Source organism: Mesocricetus auratus, unplaced genomic scaffold, assembly GCF_017639785.1.
Source record: "Mesocricetus auratus isolate SY011 unplaced genomic scaffold, BCM_Maur_2.0 Super-Scaffold_100004, whole genome shotgun sequence".
In the NCBI taxonomy this organism is placed as follows: Eukaryota; Metazoa; Chordata; class Mammalia; order Rodentia; family Cricetidae; genus Mesocricetus; species Mesocricetus auratus.
In genome coordinates this window covers 107,976,185-107,993,337 of record NW_024429189.1, presented here as the reverse complement: position 1 = coordinate 107,993,337, position 17,153 = coordinate 107,976,185, and the positions used below count along the sequence as shown (strand labels likewise).

General features: G+C 36.0%; 1 protein-coding gene across 2 annotated transcripts in view; it reads right to left on the bottom strand.

Annotated features, from left to right (window-relative positions):
• Positions 1–17,153, bottom strand: part of Macrod2 (mono-ADP ribosylhydrolase 2) — a 1,968,454-nt gene that overhangs the window by 690,062 nt on the left and 1,261,239 nt on the right. The gene's annotated exons all lie outside the window — the stretch shown is intronic.

The window sequence follows — 17,153 nt, the reverse complement described above, 5'->3', positions numbered from 1 at the left end:
ACATGGGTATTTCCATTTGTTTATTAATAAAATAGAATATGTGTCTGTAGTGCTATAATTGCCACATTATTTATACTGGTTGTCAAATTTTGAATTTAAATATTCCCATTACAAATGTCAGAAATAATGTAATATTATCAACAATACAGTTGGAAGCTATGTGCAGTGATGTACAACCATGTACATAATACACAACAGTAAGAATATGTATCCTGCTACAAAAATAGATGAGAAAGACAATCCCAGAGCATGACACATACCCTACAGAGAGATGATGTGATAAGGAATAATGGAAGGGAGAGTCATTTAGAAAAAGCCATCACTGAAGGTCTGTCACTTTAGCTGATGTTTTATTTACAAGAAGGAACCAGGCACATGACACTAAAGAGGAATTGTCAGGAAAGAGGCAATAGAGTATTTTCCGGGTACTCCATGTATTACTGAAGGATGAGAAGAAATCAGACAGGCTTGGTTAGAATATACAGAGTCTTATGGACAGTGAAAGAAGTCTAAACTTTGGTCTATGTGCAATAGAAATCCTGGGAGAGTTTTAAACAAGAGATGACAGAACGTTATACTTTCAAATATTCTTCAGAGTGTGGGTTAGAGGGGAAAAAGACTTGGAAGCTGAGTGATTAGGACTCTCATACAGTCAGTCAAAAGGCAAGCAAACAAACTAAGATGTTATTGGTGGACATCAAGAGGTATAAACAAATCAGCATATGCTCTAAGGAAAATGGAAAAAAGCTGTGGATGAAATCACTAAGCTATGTGAAAGATGGGAAAAGGATGAAACCACTAAGGGATGTGAAAGATGAGAAAAGCATAAAAATGATGCTGAGCTGCATAGTGAATGGCTGGTCTGTCACTTGATGAAATATAAACATTGATGGTTGAATTTCAACTGTACAAAACAGTACTCTGTTTTCAAGTCTCCAAATAACGACATGGAAATTTCAAGTGAAAATGTCAAGATGAGAGTGGCAAAGGGTGCAATAAAAGTTTGAAATTCATATATATATATATATACATATATATATATGGTTACCATATATATATACTATATAATTTCCATATATTTTAGTTTTAAAACAGGATGATAAGATTCAGTTTATTTCCAGTATTTGAGGCCCATTAGAAAGGTCAGACATGTGAAGATGCTGCCCACATGGTGAAGATTATGTAATGTAATAGGTGCCATTGACTACCACAGTATTATCTGTAACACATTCACATATAATCTTACCTCTTCACATAACCAAGCAGATTAAGAGCTTTAGACATTTACAATGAGTTTTCTTTTGATCTTCTCTTTTGGTTTAAAGCCATTTTTGTATATCTTTAAGTGATTTAAAAAACACATCTCAATACCAGCTGGACACCATGAAACAAAACTCACTTTACAGCCATCTTTGTGATGTTTTAGATGGCAGGGATTATACTGAATTTTCTCAGAACATGTAAAATTATGAAATGATATTATAGATGATAACCTCATGCATAATTAAATTTAATAAAATTTCCTCTATTTCTTACAATTCTATTTGTATTTTATTTGCCTTAAAATGTCTAATATTAACATATGCATTAAGAAAAATCTATTGTATATATATTTTTAACTGTTGAATGGTCACATGTCACTAATATTGTTGGAAAATAAACATAGCTTGGAGGGGGAATGGATGGCAATAGTTTATTTATTTTTCCAGATACAAATTACCTCTTAAAAGCAAAAGAATACTAAATTAGCAATCATACCATACACTTCATTAGAATAAAACATCTGGAGCATAACATGTAAATGTAAGATATAATCATTAGTATCATTTCTATGGTACATTTAATCATTCATGTGCCTCAACTTGTCATTGAAGTCTTCTATAGCATTCTGTCTCATCTCCCATTAATTGCTGCCATAGCCTGGCATTACCTCCTTAGGCCTGGGTTACTGAAGCTACCCTCAAGTTCCTGTCAGCTGTTTGTTTCCCACACAAACCAGTCCCCTTGTTCTATCTCAGGATAGCTTACTAGCTCCATATTATATGATGAACCCAACTTCTTCTTCTTTCCCTTAGTCCTGATTGCCACCCTTGAGGCCATCACATTAATACCTTTTCTAGGTTCAAAAGCATCAAAACAACCATTATACTAGGTAACAGTCTGTAAATATACCTTCTATTGATCACATCTCCACAAAATGGAGACTCTTGAAGCAAATATCAGTAGCTAGCAATGTCATCTGTCTCTGGTTCTCAGTTAAAACTTCTCAAGGACAGTGAGACATGGCCAAAACATCTGGCCAGTAAGAATCATCTGGCATCCAAGAACTTACCATTGATAACACTCCCGATTATCAGTGGTTCTCAAACTTCCTAATATTGAAACCCTTAAATACAATTCCACATGTTGTGGTGCCCAACAACTATAAATTATTTCATTGCTACTTCTTAACTGTAGTTTTGCTACTGTTATGCATCATAATGTAAATATATGTGCTTTCCGGTGGTCTTAGGTGACATCTATGAAAAATCATTTGACTCCCATCGGGATCATGACCCCCAGGTTGAGTACCACTGTATTATATAGTATTCAAAATGTCAAGGAGCATGAAGAATGCATTGAGATGAGGAGATGCTGGCATATATATCAGCAATAATTGCTGATTGAAAGGGAGTAAAAAGGCTTGGGTAAAAGAAGTCTTAAGCAGAATGATAACTATGTGTGTAGCCATGGGAAATTCTCTTGTAACCACTAAGACACCATTTTATTATTTATAAGATCGACACTATGTGGGCTTGCAGAATTGTGAAAGTTAAACTAAAACTGAAAGGAGTGAAATGTAATGGGTATATAAACACTGTGAACCTCTGTTTTTTCTTTATTTTGATAACTTCTGTCTAACTCTTGACTCCTTGTTCTTTAAAGGAATTAAATAAATGTGAGAAAATTTTCAGAACGCTGCCTCTAAACAGATTGCAGTTAGCTCAAAGCCCCGAGAAGCTGAGTTTTCTGACCATGTCTCTTTTACTTTAGTATTCTTCTTAATAACCTCAGAAGTTACTGTTGTGCTCAGGTCCCAATTGTACAATAAATGAATCTTGGCATGATGAGGTATTTCCCAAGATTTTTCTCATTCCTGATTCTTAATTAGCAGTTCTCATACTAAGCTACCATCATTGAAGCACCTGAGTCTTTCTTGGCACTCTTTCAATTGCTCCAGGAGCGGGAATCCATATGACTTTACTGTGTTAGTGCCATGTTGCTGAGTAAATGGACAGTTTTAAAATAATGATAAATTGGGTAGCACTTGATGGATGAACTTTCTGAGTTAGATAATGTAGTGGCATCAACATGAGTGATTTACAAAGACAGCTGCAACATTTACTTGATTGGTAAAATGCAGAGATATTTTACATGTGAGAGAGTACGAAAGTGAAGGCAGAAACTGTGGGAAACTAATTGGATAGCTTTTGATCTTAAAAGCATCCCCCTTAAAAAAAGTTGTGAAAAATTTTGGTCAAACCAATCTACCTGTATCGATAAGCAACTGCCTGATCTCTACAGCATACTTCAGTGGAAGCAAAGCCATGTGTTGTACATATAACTAATCCCTTCAAGGCAAGTGCCTCAATCAAATCTATTGCAGTGAAGAGACATCATGATCATGACAACTCTTCTAAAGGAAAACATTTGTTTGTGACTGGCTTATAGGTTCAGAGGTTTAGTCCCTTATTGTCATGGTGGGAAGCATGACAGCACACAAGCAGACATGCTGCTATAGAAGGATCGAAGAGTTCTACATCGGGACCCACAGCAGAAATAGGAAGAGAGAAAGACACTCGGCCTGGCTAGAGCATTTGAAATCTCAAAGCCCATCTGCAGTGAAACACTTCCTCAAAATGGCCACACCTATTCCAACAAGACCATGTTTCCTAATAGTGTCACTCTCAGAACTATGAGCCAATGGAGACCATTCCTATTCAAAACACCACCATGTATTTTTGCAAATTTTCTTTTTAAATTAGTAGAAAATGTAACTAGTTAAAATCCTTACCTAATCTCAACTTAGATTTCTGACAGCTGTAAACACAGGTGGTGCATACAAATTTTTATAGATGTTAATAGCAGAAAATGGGTAGACGATGGGAATGATACCGGACTTATCATTTTCTTTGTCAGTAAGAAGCAATGATATACTGCTGCTTTGGAAGTAAATTCTCCGAAGATGGATTATATCAGCATCTATGCAATCTTAAGATGTAACTGTTAAGAAAAGACACATAGGTTCATAAAGATGATCCAGAGAAAGGATTCATGCTCCAAAAAATTCTTAAGCAGAAATTTATCATGTTATTTTATTTTGTTTGAAACTCATAAATGCATAGTTAGAAGTCATCCAAAAGAATTTGAGGACTATGGAAAACTATATGTACTATAAATAAGTTCTTCATATAGGAGTATACAGACTACATTAAGTATGACATTCAAGCATCTTTAAGTTCCAAGAAGAACAAAGGATAGAAATTATGGAATAAAAACAACACTGATCATGCATTTTCCAGACTGAAGTAGGCCTGAGTGCTCATCTTTGTTAATCAAGCAACCAATCAACAGCAATGTGCACCAGGATGGATAAATCAAGACGTTTGAAATTAAGTTACAATGTATACATTAAAAAGTAGAGATATTGAAAGCTACCAGGACAAATACTCATAATATTTATCACGAAAATGTAAAATAAACATTAAAATATAATGTTCATAGATAGGTGCTCAATTTCAACAAGCCTCAAATTACATAAATTTAATTGATAAATTCAAAATAAAAACTTAAACAGATAACCTAATTAATCAACTTATATCTGAGAGACAAAAGTGAAGAATATTTAATTAAGTTCTAAGGTGATGATTAAAACATAGGAGACTTTACCCTTCCAGATATCAACATTATTATAGCTGAGTATTGAAACAATTTCAATTTGGAGCAGAGTTAGGCTGGTCTACCCAAAGGAACTGATAAAGTTGTGCCTTTATAGAAATAAGAATTATCACTTGATGTCTATAACCATCCGGGAGCCTTCATCCTGTGACTGATGGAAGCAGAGGCAAACACACAATTAATCACTGAACTGAACCCAAGGAACCCAGTGACAGAGAGAGAGGAGTGATGAGCAAATTGGCAAAGAATGGGCTGGCAAAACCAGCAGAGACAGCTGATCTGAACAGGGGAGAGCTCTTGGATCCCAGACTGACAGTGAGGAGGCCAGTATGGGACTGATCTGGACCCCCCCAAATGTGAGTGTCAACGAGAAGGCCTGGGCAACCTATGGGGCCCTGAGCTGTGGATCAGTGTCTATCCCTGATATACAAACAGTCTTCGTGTGCCTATAGCACAAAGAGGGATGCTCTCTCAGCCTGGACTCTTAGGGGAGTGCCTGGACCCTACCCAGAGTAAAATGACAGACTCTGATATCCCCTATGTGGAAGGATTTGGCAATAGGGTGGGAGGGTGGGGGGAAAGGGGAGTGGGGGAGGAGGGGAGGGAGAGGGAACTGGGAATGACATGTAAAACAAGCTATTTAAAATAAAAAAATTGAAAAAAAAAGAAATAAGAATTATCAAGGAAGACAAATATATAAAATATGCAGTAAAATTCTAACATATTTACAAAACTCAATAAGATTGATAGTATAATTTTATTAATTTTTTTTACTTAGAAAGGCATTTAAAATAAAACTTTAATGGCTGAATCCATACAGTACAATTTAAAGCATCATGACTCCATGGACACGGCTGGAAGAGTCAATCCAGTCTGGGAAAACCATGTGGGCAAGAAATCTATCACAGAGAAGCTAGCTCTGGAGGTGGGATTTCCTCTCCTTTATGACTTCAGACCAAATATGTTTATATGAAATGCTTTCCAAGATCCCTAGTCTGGGATGAATTTCCCCACCTCAAACATTGACAGAGAGGGGAAGAGAACATTGAAATTGACTCAAAGTAAAACACAGTGTGTCCTTGAAAACAGTGAGAAGGCAAACTGCCTCAACCAAGGTTTCTGTGGACTATTCCATAATAGAAAAATGCCTGCCCTGGGAAGAAAGGTTCATGTGTGAAGATAATGTTATGTTCTGCCTAGAACGCTCCATCAGGAATTCTAACATGATGCTATCATCCATAGTTACCCATTGTTTTCCTGACAGATGATCCCAAGCATCCAAATTGATGATATCACTTATCTACAGCTCTTTGCTCTATTACTTGGAAGTCTCACTCTAGGGTGCACTTTGCTCAACATAGGTTTTTTCATTGGAACTCCAGCTGGATACCTCAACAAGCCTTAACAGTTGATATCTATTTGTAAGCCCTGTGTTGATTTAACGATGTTAACTTGATTCTCTCTAATTTCAGCTACTCCAGTGATCCTTTCTACATATTGTGAGTATTTGATAGCTATTTTGCTATCTGATGCTTCTAGCTGCTACTTGCTATGTATTCTTTTACTTTCCCTTGGTAAATACTTGATAAACTTGTTCATAAAAATTAAAATCACATATAACTCTGAACACATTACACTACATATATAAAGAAATACTATACTACAGTCAAAAAAGGACATTAATTCATTAGAAATAAAACAGGGGCTACCTATGGGGTCCTGAGCAGTGGATCAGTGTTATCCCTCGAATACTAACAGACATCGTGGGTCCATAACACAAAGAGGGTTGCTCTTTCTGCCTGGACTCTTAGGGAAGTGCCTGGACCCTACCCTGAATGAAATGGCAGCTGGGTGCGGGAGGAGGGGAGGGAGAGGGAACTGGGATTGACATGTAAAACAAGCTATTTAAAATTAAAATTAAAAAAAAGAAATGCAAAAAAAAGAAATAAAACAGGAGACATATGCAGTAAAGGGGCTCATAGGAAGAAACAGGCAAGTTGACAAGACTCAGTTGTATTAGAAATAATGAAAATATTCATCCAAGCAGCAGTGGGAAAACAGCAAATGAGATGAACATCTGGGAAATACAGTAAACTCAAAACCTATATAACATGGATCCTCATAAAATACTGGGTAGAATGTATAAAATCGAAATCAGTTTGAATAACTTGGGTTTGTGGATGTAATTGAAATTATGGTACATTGTGTGATCCTCAAGTATCATCCATTTTGCCTATTTCAAACCTTGCAACTGTATGAAAGGATGTTCTCTGTCACATTGCTTGTCACAACGACCACTATAATATCCTGTAAAATGTGACATATTCACAGCATGAAGTAGCAATCCAATCAAAAGCTCTACTTATGAATATGAAAGAAAAAATAAAGCATCACATAAGAAAACAGTATGGTTCCTAGTCAACATAGCTCCTGTCATGGACAGGTAAGAATGCCTCAGGTTCAGACCACTTGGTTCAAATTTCTTCAGCCTTTCACTTCTTAACTTATACATATAGGGGCAACCCAAGCCTGACCATTCAACCAAATTTTCCCCATCTTCTGAGCTCCTAGTGCCAACAGATAAGGGGTCTCTGGACATTCAAATTCCTGTCCTTACTTTTGCAGTGTCCCTAGGTCTAGTAGCTGACAAATAGATACCACAATCATCCTGCAGTCTACTCACTGACTCAAACATTAACTCAAACTCAGAAAATAGCTGTATAAAATCAGAAAAAAACACTTAAAAACCCAAGACAACATATCTCCTTTAAAAACTACTAATTCCCTAATAATGGAGCTTATGAGCTAAATACAAATCCTCTGTAGAAAGACTCACCAAGGGAATGGATCATGTATACAACAGACTATTGGAGCTGAAAGACAAGGTAGAGGTAATGGAACACTCGGGAAAGGTCAATGATGAAAGTGTAATAAACCCATGAGTGGAACATGGCAGAAGTTTAGGACACCATGAAAATATCTAAACTTTGGATTACGGACACTGCAGAAAGAGAAAAATATTATGCTACAGGCACAGAATATATTCTTAATATAATAATAAAAAAATGTTCACACCAGAGAAAGAGATGCTATCCAGGAACAAGAGGCCTACAGAACTCTAAATAAATAGCACCAGAAAGGAAACTCCACATGATATATTATAGTTAAAGCATTAAAAACAAAGAATAAAAAAGGGGGGATGGAAAACTACATAACGAAAAGTCAAATCACAAAGAATGACTCCTGATTATTTAACAGGAACTGTTAGAGCCACAAAACCCTGGAAAGGTATATTTCAAGTTCAGAAAGATAACTGTCAACACAGATAGCTATACTCTGAAAAACTGTCTTTTAAAATTGAAGAAATAAAAATCTCCCATGACAAAAATAGATTAAAGGAATTTGTGATCAATCAACCAACTCCACATAGGATACCAGAAGGAATTCTTTAGCCTGAAGAGAAACATAAACACAGGCCAGAGGTCACAGGGAATAAAAAATATCAGCGTAATTTATCAAAAGAGGTCTAAGAAAGCCATACAAAATTAAAACAAAAATATCAAGAATTAATACTCATCTTCCAATAATAATCTTGAGTATTATTGGTCTCCACTTCTCTATAAAAATGACTGTGGGTGACTTCAATACCCGTAAACTTCTTACCCATAGACTGATCATCTGAACAAAACTTAAACAGTTTCATATTTGGCTTAGATGACAGCTTAAATCAAATGGACAAATGGACATCCACAGACTCTTCCACCAAACACTAAAGAAAGCATACCCTTCTCACAGCTCATGGAACTTTCTCTAAAATTGTTTATATTGTGACATGATATTAAGCAAGATTGAGCAAACAGGAAAATTGAAATAACACTGTATTCCATCTGACCACAGTGGAATAAAGTTAGACATCAAGGGCAATAAAAACTGCAGAAACGGCATAAAGTAATGGAGAGCAAACAACTCTGTATTGAATGATAACCAGTCACTGAGGAAATCAAGAAGCAAATAAACAATTTTCTAGAATTAAATGAAAACGACAAGACAACAGAGCCAAATCTGTGAGCTGCAAAGAAAGTAGTCCTAAGAGGAAAGCCCACATACCAAGAAACTCAAAATACTAATGTGTTTTTCTTTTCATTTTGCTTTGAGTGAATTAAGCCTGAGATGATATATTGAAAAAGTTGAAAGGTGATTCAGAAGCTGCCTATTAGTCTAGCTGAATGATTGGTGAAACTGATCTGCAAACATTTATTGTGTCTGTAGCATGCAATAATAAGCCTGAAAACAAGTGTTACTATGTAATACTTAGAGCTAAAATTAATATAACACATCTAGATTACTTTCATTTGTTCTTTATAAAACTTAAAGCTTCACATTATGAAAGTTATGGTGAAGTTCTCAAATTTCTTGATAACCATCCTAGCTTTTATTGTTATTCATTTACTTGTTCATTTGTGTCCTGGTTTTCCTATCCTACTCATAATTAATAGGATAGAGTCTCTGTGTTATTATTGTAAATATTTTCTGTTTATTCAGGGAGGGCCCTACAAATTGTCTCAGTGGATAAAGGTGCTTGCCACCAAGCTTGTAATTTGAATTCAGTCCCCACAATCACATAGTAGAAGAAGAGGAAAAAATAAACCTGACTCATACAAGTTGTCTTGTGCTCTCCACACACATGCCATGGCAGGTGTGTAGCCTCTGCCCACACATAATACTTAAGTAAATAAACAAATATTTAAAAATTCAACAAATTTAAAAAGGATACAAGTATAAATAAATATGCATACTCATTTTGTTGTATCCAAAAATTTCAGTGTAGTCTCTCAGTCCTTTAGGAGTGATATTTTATAGATGTCCTCATTTATGTCAATCAAATTTTGGTTATTGTATATGTTAATAACAACTAATCAAAGTCAGACATAATGACACATAAAAACCCAATTATAATTTAAAGGCCCTTACCTCTTAATGAGCTAACATACTTGCCTAACTTCATCTAAACATCTATGTGAGTCACTCTCTTAAAATCTGGCCTTTTTTCATGAGTGCTAATTTTAAAAATCTGAGCTATTTATCAAAATGAAGAGAAGATTACAGTTTTGCTTCTTCTATAAATTTAGAAGTTGTGGACAATAACTAAATGCCCTACATGAGCTCACTTGTGAAGAGGGAATAAAATGACTCAAATGATTACCTGCAGCCCGTGTTTATACCAAGTACTCTCTATCTTTGGTACTTAACCTTTCTTTATATTGGAAATATAGAATTAGTCAGTCATAGTCAATCATCTGACTTTATTATGAAATTCTAAGGTAGGTGTACTAAAAGTCTTCCTCTTCGTATTCATTTTCCCTTTTTTTCTAAAAAGCAAATGAGTAATTTTAGGCTGCAATCAGCAAAACAGAGGTCAGAGATTTTTTAGAATTCATTTGCATTCCATTAAAGACAGATTCCAGGTGCAAGAATTAAAATGCTTCATTTTGCTTCACAATCTTTATTTAAAATTCCATTTCTATTTTCATTCTTGCAGAAATGACATCCCACACTCATTTATGATTTGTTTGTTTTAGGAAAAAGAAAGTTGAGCTCTGTCTACCGGGATCTAATTATCAGGACCTAATTCTAATTACAATCCCTTACATCAACGCTGTAGGCTTTCCTCTTCTGCTGTTCTCTTTGAAAAGAAGCCCATTTATATTGTTCAGAAAGCTTTCCACATTAGACATGTCTATTTATAGATACCATCTACGAAGAGCTCTGTAGCTATGTAATCTCAGTTTGCCAAACAACTTTATGCTCATTTGAACTAGGGAATGTCTTTGTAATTTAAGTGCACAGGCTAAGAGACATGCAAATGGAAAATACACACAATGAAGACTTTTGAAAGGAGATGAAACATGTTTCCTTGGAGTCTAATCTTTGCCAAAGGTATAAAGAGAGCTACCAATCAAGAATGCTGACTATAGTTGTTTACATAAACTACACAAATTTTGATCACCACCATTAAGCTGTCAGGAGCCTGCTATCAAAAACTTATTTCTCCACTCACCTTTGAACTGGTAGCAACTAATAATCAAGAGAGGTCAACCTGAAACTTTACAGCAGATATAAAGGTAATTATTTCTACAGTTCCATTTGATTATTTCATATTCCCATTCTGTAACATGATCATTTTGTTTCTTGTCAGACAATAATTATTTAGTCTAAAGGCTCTAATTTTTTTTCACATAGGATCTTTTCATTCATTGAATAGTAACTCTACCTTTTCATCCAGACTTTCACTTTGGTCTTTATTAAATAGGACTTGTTATAGTGGTGTATCTTATAGCATACATATTCTATTATTACACATTAAAACATATTAAGACAAACAATTTCTAGGAGATAAAAAACATCAATGCACTTGGCAGGCTATTTGCACCCCTGATACTGTCTAAGAAGTGGCTTTTCCCATGGTCTGCCTACAAGACATGTATTAACCTCTAATGAAAACACATCACTGTACTAACAGTTTCAGGGAGAACCTAGCAACTGAAATTTGAACTTACACTCAAAGGCTGCATCTCAATAGGATTATGTGTTTGATAGAGCACAAAATAGACATTGCTTGGTCAACAGTTAAAGAAAGTTTAGGGATTTGTGCCGTGTGGAAGCATAAGTGGGACTTTTTTTGCCCCCTTTTCAGAACAGCTCTAATTTTGAATAAGAAAACAGTATTGTAAATGACCCACAAGGAACTAGGAAATGTCCTCTGAGAATCTCAGTGTACAGGTGATCACCAGCATAGGTTCTGAAACACCCTGTCTGGGTCTCTAGGATTTCCAGTTACTCCACTGGCCTGAAATTTGGCATTTCCAACATAGGTCTAAGTAATAAATCACTTTATTTAACAATATTTTGGGGAGTCTCCTTTGATTTAGTTTCTTTTCTATATCTAAATATTTTCATACAGAGACAGTGTTCTCCACTATATATTTTTAGAGATTTTATTTATTCATTTATTTTGTGTGTGGGGGGGTGAGAGAGAGTATATACCATGTGGATACAGCTGTCCAAAGAGGATAGAAGTGGTTATCAGATCCCCTGAAACTGGAGTTACAAGTGGCTGTGAGCTACCTAATATGAGTGCTGGGACCCTCTGGAAAAGCATTAAGGACTCTTACCTGCTAAGCCATCTTTCCAGCCTCTCCACTATATGCTTTAAAAACTGATAACCACCCACAGAACCAAGGAATTTGCTATGAGATTATCTCTTCATAATGTCTGAAACTATACCCATAAAATCTCACCAACATGACTGACTAAATTAAACCTGGTTGGAACAAGGACAACAACAATAAACATGCCTAAGTGGCCAAGGAAAGCCCTCTAGGTGTCAAGCTTGCACAGGAAAACTATAGACAACCATGAAATGCTGAGAGCATGAGAAATAACTTTCCCCAAGAAGAGCTTACCAATTGGTTATCAAGTATTAAATGATCACCCGTGTGTGTGCGTGCGTGTGCGTGTGTGCGTGTGTGTGTGTGTATGAGACAGCAATCAAAGAAAAAGAGTTCCTGAATTCAAAAGAGCGAGGAAGGAGGAAAGGAAAGGGGAAGTGATTGAGTTATAATCTCAAAATTTAAGGAGCTAACCTCAACAAGGGGGAGCTCATGGACTCCCAAACTGATAGCTGGGAAACCAACATAGGACTGATCCAGAACCATTGAATGTGGGTGTCAGTGAGGAGGCCTGAGCAATCTATCAATCTGTGGGGCCTCTGATAGTAGATCAGTATTTATCCTTAGTATAGGAGTCGATTTTGGGAGCCCGTTCCACATAGAGGGATGCTCTCTCAACCTAGACACATTGGGGAGGGCCTAGGCCCTGCTCCAAATGATATGACAGACTTCGAAGATCCACCATGGAAGGCCTCACCCTCCCTGGGGAGCAGAAAAGGGATGGAATAGGGAATTAGTGTGGGACAGAGTAGGAGGGGAGGGACAGGGAACTGGGATTGACATGTAAACAAGCTTGTTTCTAACTTCAATTTTAAAAATCGGGGAAAAATGAAGAAATAAAAAACATTAATGATTAACTAGATGCAATAAAAGCTTGAACTGAGAAAGTATTTCTAGAAAAAAAACAACAAAAGTCACTCCTTTGCTATGAATGAAACAAATTAAAAATCACTGAAAATTTCAAATAATATGACACTCAGTTTATTATGATTTTTATCTTGTCATTACATTTCATTGTTTGAGCTAAGAGTGAAATTACTTCTGCTGGATCTCATAGCATGATTATGTACAAGAATAACAGTTAGTAATTAATAATTGAAAATGTCCAGTTCCTTAGACTTACAGCATATTGTGAAGTAACCTTTGTTTTCTAGATTCATAACTGAGATTTTCCTTGGGAGGAAACAGGGAAGATTGAAGACACTCCATTACTTTAAAGGAACCCCTTCTAAGCAGATACATGCTTACAAGGACCCAAGGAGGCTTTCATGTCACTCGTAACTCTGTCATTACCAGTAGTGATCTTTGAAATGTTTGCTGGTTCAGGCTTTCCTATCAAAATGTTTGAAATTTGCTTTTCTAAAGGGACATTTTTATGCCAGTACATATCTGGTAGCACTGTAAATTGATATCAGCTCAGAACATAATATGATAAAAATGATATGCTTTTACTCTCCCAAGAAAAGTTAATACAATGACATTAGTCAAAGGAAGAAAACGTTTATGCCCAGAAATATGCTTCCAGAGTCATGTGTAATTCATTGTAACTTAAACAAAATAATTGTAGATATCAAACCAAGGAGATAATATATCCAGTTTTAACAATAATTGGCAGAGACAGAGCACAGTGACCCACTCCTATGATCACAACATTCAGAAGGACTACCTGGTTAAGGTCACTTGGGTGTCCAGTGAGATCTTGTTTCAAAACCAACCAAGAAACAAAACACAACCACAGCAAAACAACAAGAAAAAAAATTACAAAGCTTGGAATGTGTTTACCTATGGAGGCCATATGCAAAACAGAGTCTCTCATAGTCACTTCTCAGATAGCATACAGAAGAAGGATATACGGAGAGAAAAATGGAAGGATGGAACTGATGAATGTTTTCTTTTAAAGTTAATGTGATTTTAATATTGTTTGAAAGTATCCCTATAGACATGCTATTTCAGGAGTGAGGAGGTGGCTTTTCCTCAAATTTGGAATTAAAGAGGAAAAAGGTGAGATAAAAAACAAATATCAACAACAACAAAAAAATATCCCTCTTATGTCTTAACTTGAGGTACATATTAGCAATCCCTAAGCCAGGTTGAGTGTAATAGTTTCCTCTAGAGTTTAAAGCAAGGGAAGATGTCCAAACACTTAGAATTATCTGTTGCTTTAAGGCCTTGACATCAAAATAACGTTTCTTGTTTTCTGTGTATGAAGGTTTTGTTTCACAGTTTTGGCATTCTGATGTTGTTGGAAACATAACTTTCGATCACTTTGTTTCCTTTTAATTGTGACCATATTAAATTTTTGAAAATTAAACAATTTTCTATTTTTTAGAAAGATGGAATTTCTTTTGTTAAATAAATGAAAGGTTTTCTCTTGTTTTGTTCTGGTTTATTTTAACTTTTTGTCTTTTTTGTTATTGTTGTTTGCTGTTACTAAAACTTCACATTAAGTCAGAGATGTTACTGTGTTCCTATATTATTGTACACTCAACATTGTGAAATGTTGAGTCCTGGATCGACAGCCTGGGTCTTATTAATAGAGAACATAGATGTTTTTGTTCTTGTTTCTTTCTTACTTCATTATCTTTACATAGATTTTTTTTCATTGCTTAGAACTATAACTGTGTTCAATACAAAACACGAACTTGGATTTAAAACATCTGCCTTGAATTTTGATCCTCAAAGAATAATTCAGTATGGAACATTTTTTCCTAGTTATTTAAAAACTGATGTGTGGTACAATTAGAAAGTTGCTCTAAAAAGCAGTTTCAGCATCTTCTTAATCGGAAGAAAATGTGACTCCTTCCAGCAAATGCACTGGTGAATTTCTTTCTGGCCTTGTCATGAAAATTGCTGTGAACAGACAAAATTTTGAGACTTTACAACTTCTGCCTCATGATACTTATGGGACCTCTTTCCTGTTCTACACTTAGAAGTTGAAGGACAAATTGGACCCAGCACTTTTCCAAGGTCATACAGTTCTATGTCCCATTAACTACCCTAAACTTGTATCTTGAAGGTAGTCTTCCGAGGTCTCCACTCAGCACAAGGCACTCGCTTGGTAGGGGTATTTTACATTGGTAAACAAGCTCAAATGGAAGGCCTACTTTGTGTCCCACAGGTCCTTGTTCCTTCCTCTAGGTTGCTATTATACCAGAAACAGGTGAGATATATACATGTTTCTAAGTGTCTGATAAGAAGAATGGGAAACCCTTCACTCACACCCCAGTCATCAAATACTGTTAAGTACAGCTCTAGAAATTCCTCAGTTCCACTCTTAGGAAAATTAAAAATTTGCTATTGACAGTCAATAAAAGCAGGAGGCTAGAAGCCACAGGAAATTACTTCTTGCACTCTGGGAACATAACAAATTAGACAGTCTTTACCTAGAGTAAAACAGTAGGCCAAACCTGTGTCAGTAATAAAATAAACATAGACCTGAGTATGTTTCAGTGCAGGTGAATTCACAGGAACATTCTAAGACCTCTGTAGAAACTGGATGGGTAAGCAATACAAATACAGTCTTAAACAACACAGGTCTGGTGCCCTGGGGGAAGGGACAGGGAGGAGCAATAATAAAAGAAGTTGACAACTAATTAGGGAGTAAAATTACTAAGGGCTGTGTGGTTTAAGCATGTGATATTTCTAGTTCAGTCCCACCTCCATGCTTGTTTTATGCAATACCATATTCACATAATGTTGGTCCCAGTGCGGGAAATTTAAAACCCAGAAAATTTAAATATGCCTACAAAAATTACACCAATTATCAAAGTTACAAAAATACTGTAAAAAAGTACAAGAGACTAGTTTATATAAAAAACCAGACAATAAAACTTAAATACAGCACTACTAATAGGTATGCTAACTGCTATCCCTTGTAACCTGAAACATTTTCATTCATGAGCCACCCCTTTATAACCAAATGTGAAGCCATTTGTAAAATATAAAGTGCTACAAAAATATCAGATAATAATGAGTATTCATCTTGCCCTCCATCACTACATTTATTTGCATTTCCCTGAATTTGTGCTTTTTTTCCCAAATAAATTGGTGTGTCTACATTTTCTTTCTGTTCTTCTTCAGTAATAGAATCCAGACATGTCAGTGTAAACAGGTCAGGGATGAATGGAGGCCATGTCTCCTTGAAGTAAAGTTATATAGGAAGCTTCAAATGACCCATAGCACAGCCAGCCTTTCTGATCAATCTTTAAGGGCATGATCTTGTTTTTTTCTACTTTGTAGAAACAAATGCAGTAAGAAATCCCTTTCAACTGGCTGCTTCTGTCCCAGCTCCTGGCATTGTTCTGTCAAAGTTCCCTATTACCACTGTAGCATTTGAAACTTTGTCTTAGAGCTTTATATGGAATGTCTTCACCATGCACAGATTTAAATGATACTTGATTTCACCTCAGTGCTCATTCCTCTCTCTCTCTCTCTCTCTCTCTCTCTCTCTCTCTTTCTCTGTCTGACTCTCTGTCTCTGTCTGTCTGTCTCTCTCTGTCTCTGTCTGTCTGTGTCTGTCTCTGTCTCTGTCTGTCTGTTTCTGTCTGTCTCTCTGTCTCTGTGTCTCTCTATCTCTGTGTCTCTCTGTCTCTCTGTCTCTCTCTCTCTCTCTCTCTCTCTCTCTCTCTCTCAGATTGCCTAACTAAAGATCTGGACATTCCATAATCTCTCAACAAATGGCTCTAACTATACATCATTCTATTTTATGTGTCATCACCAAAGATAGCCATACTTACTGCATATGGATATGTGGGAGTTCTCAAGTACAGCAGCAATCTACTTTACACATAAAATGGAGAAAATATTGAGGGTCCATTGATGCAATTGAAGAGAATCAGCATCATCTTTACTGTATTTTACCGTGAGTCTTGGTCCATTTCTCAGTTTCTCTCTTTCTGACTCTCTTTCTCTCTCTCTCATCACTTTTTTCTCCTTCCCCTCTTTCTTTCTGCCATTCATTGACACTACCCAAGTCCAGCACATTAA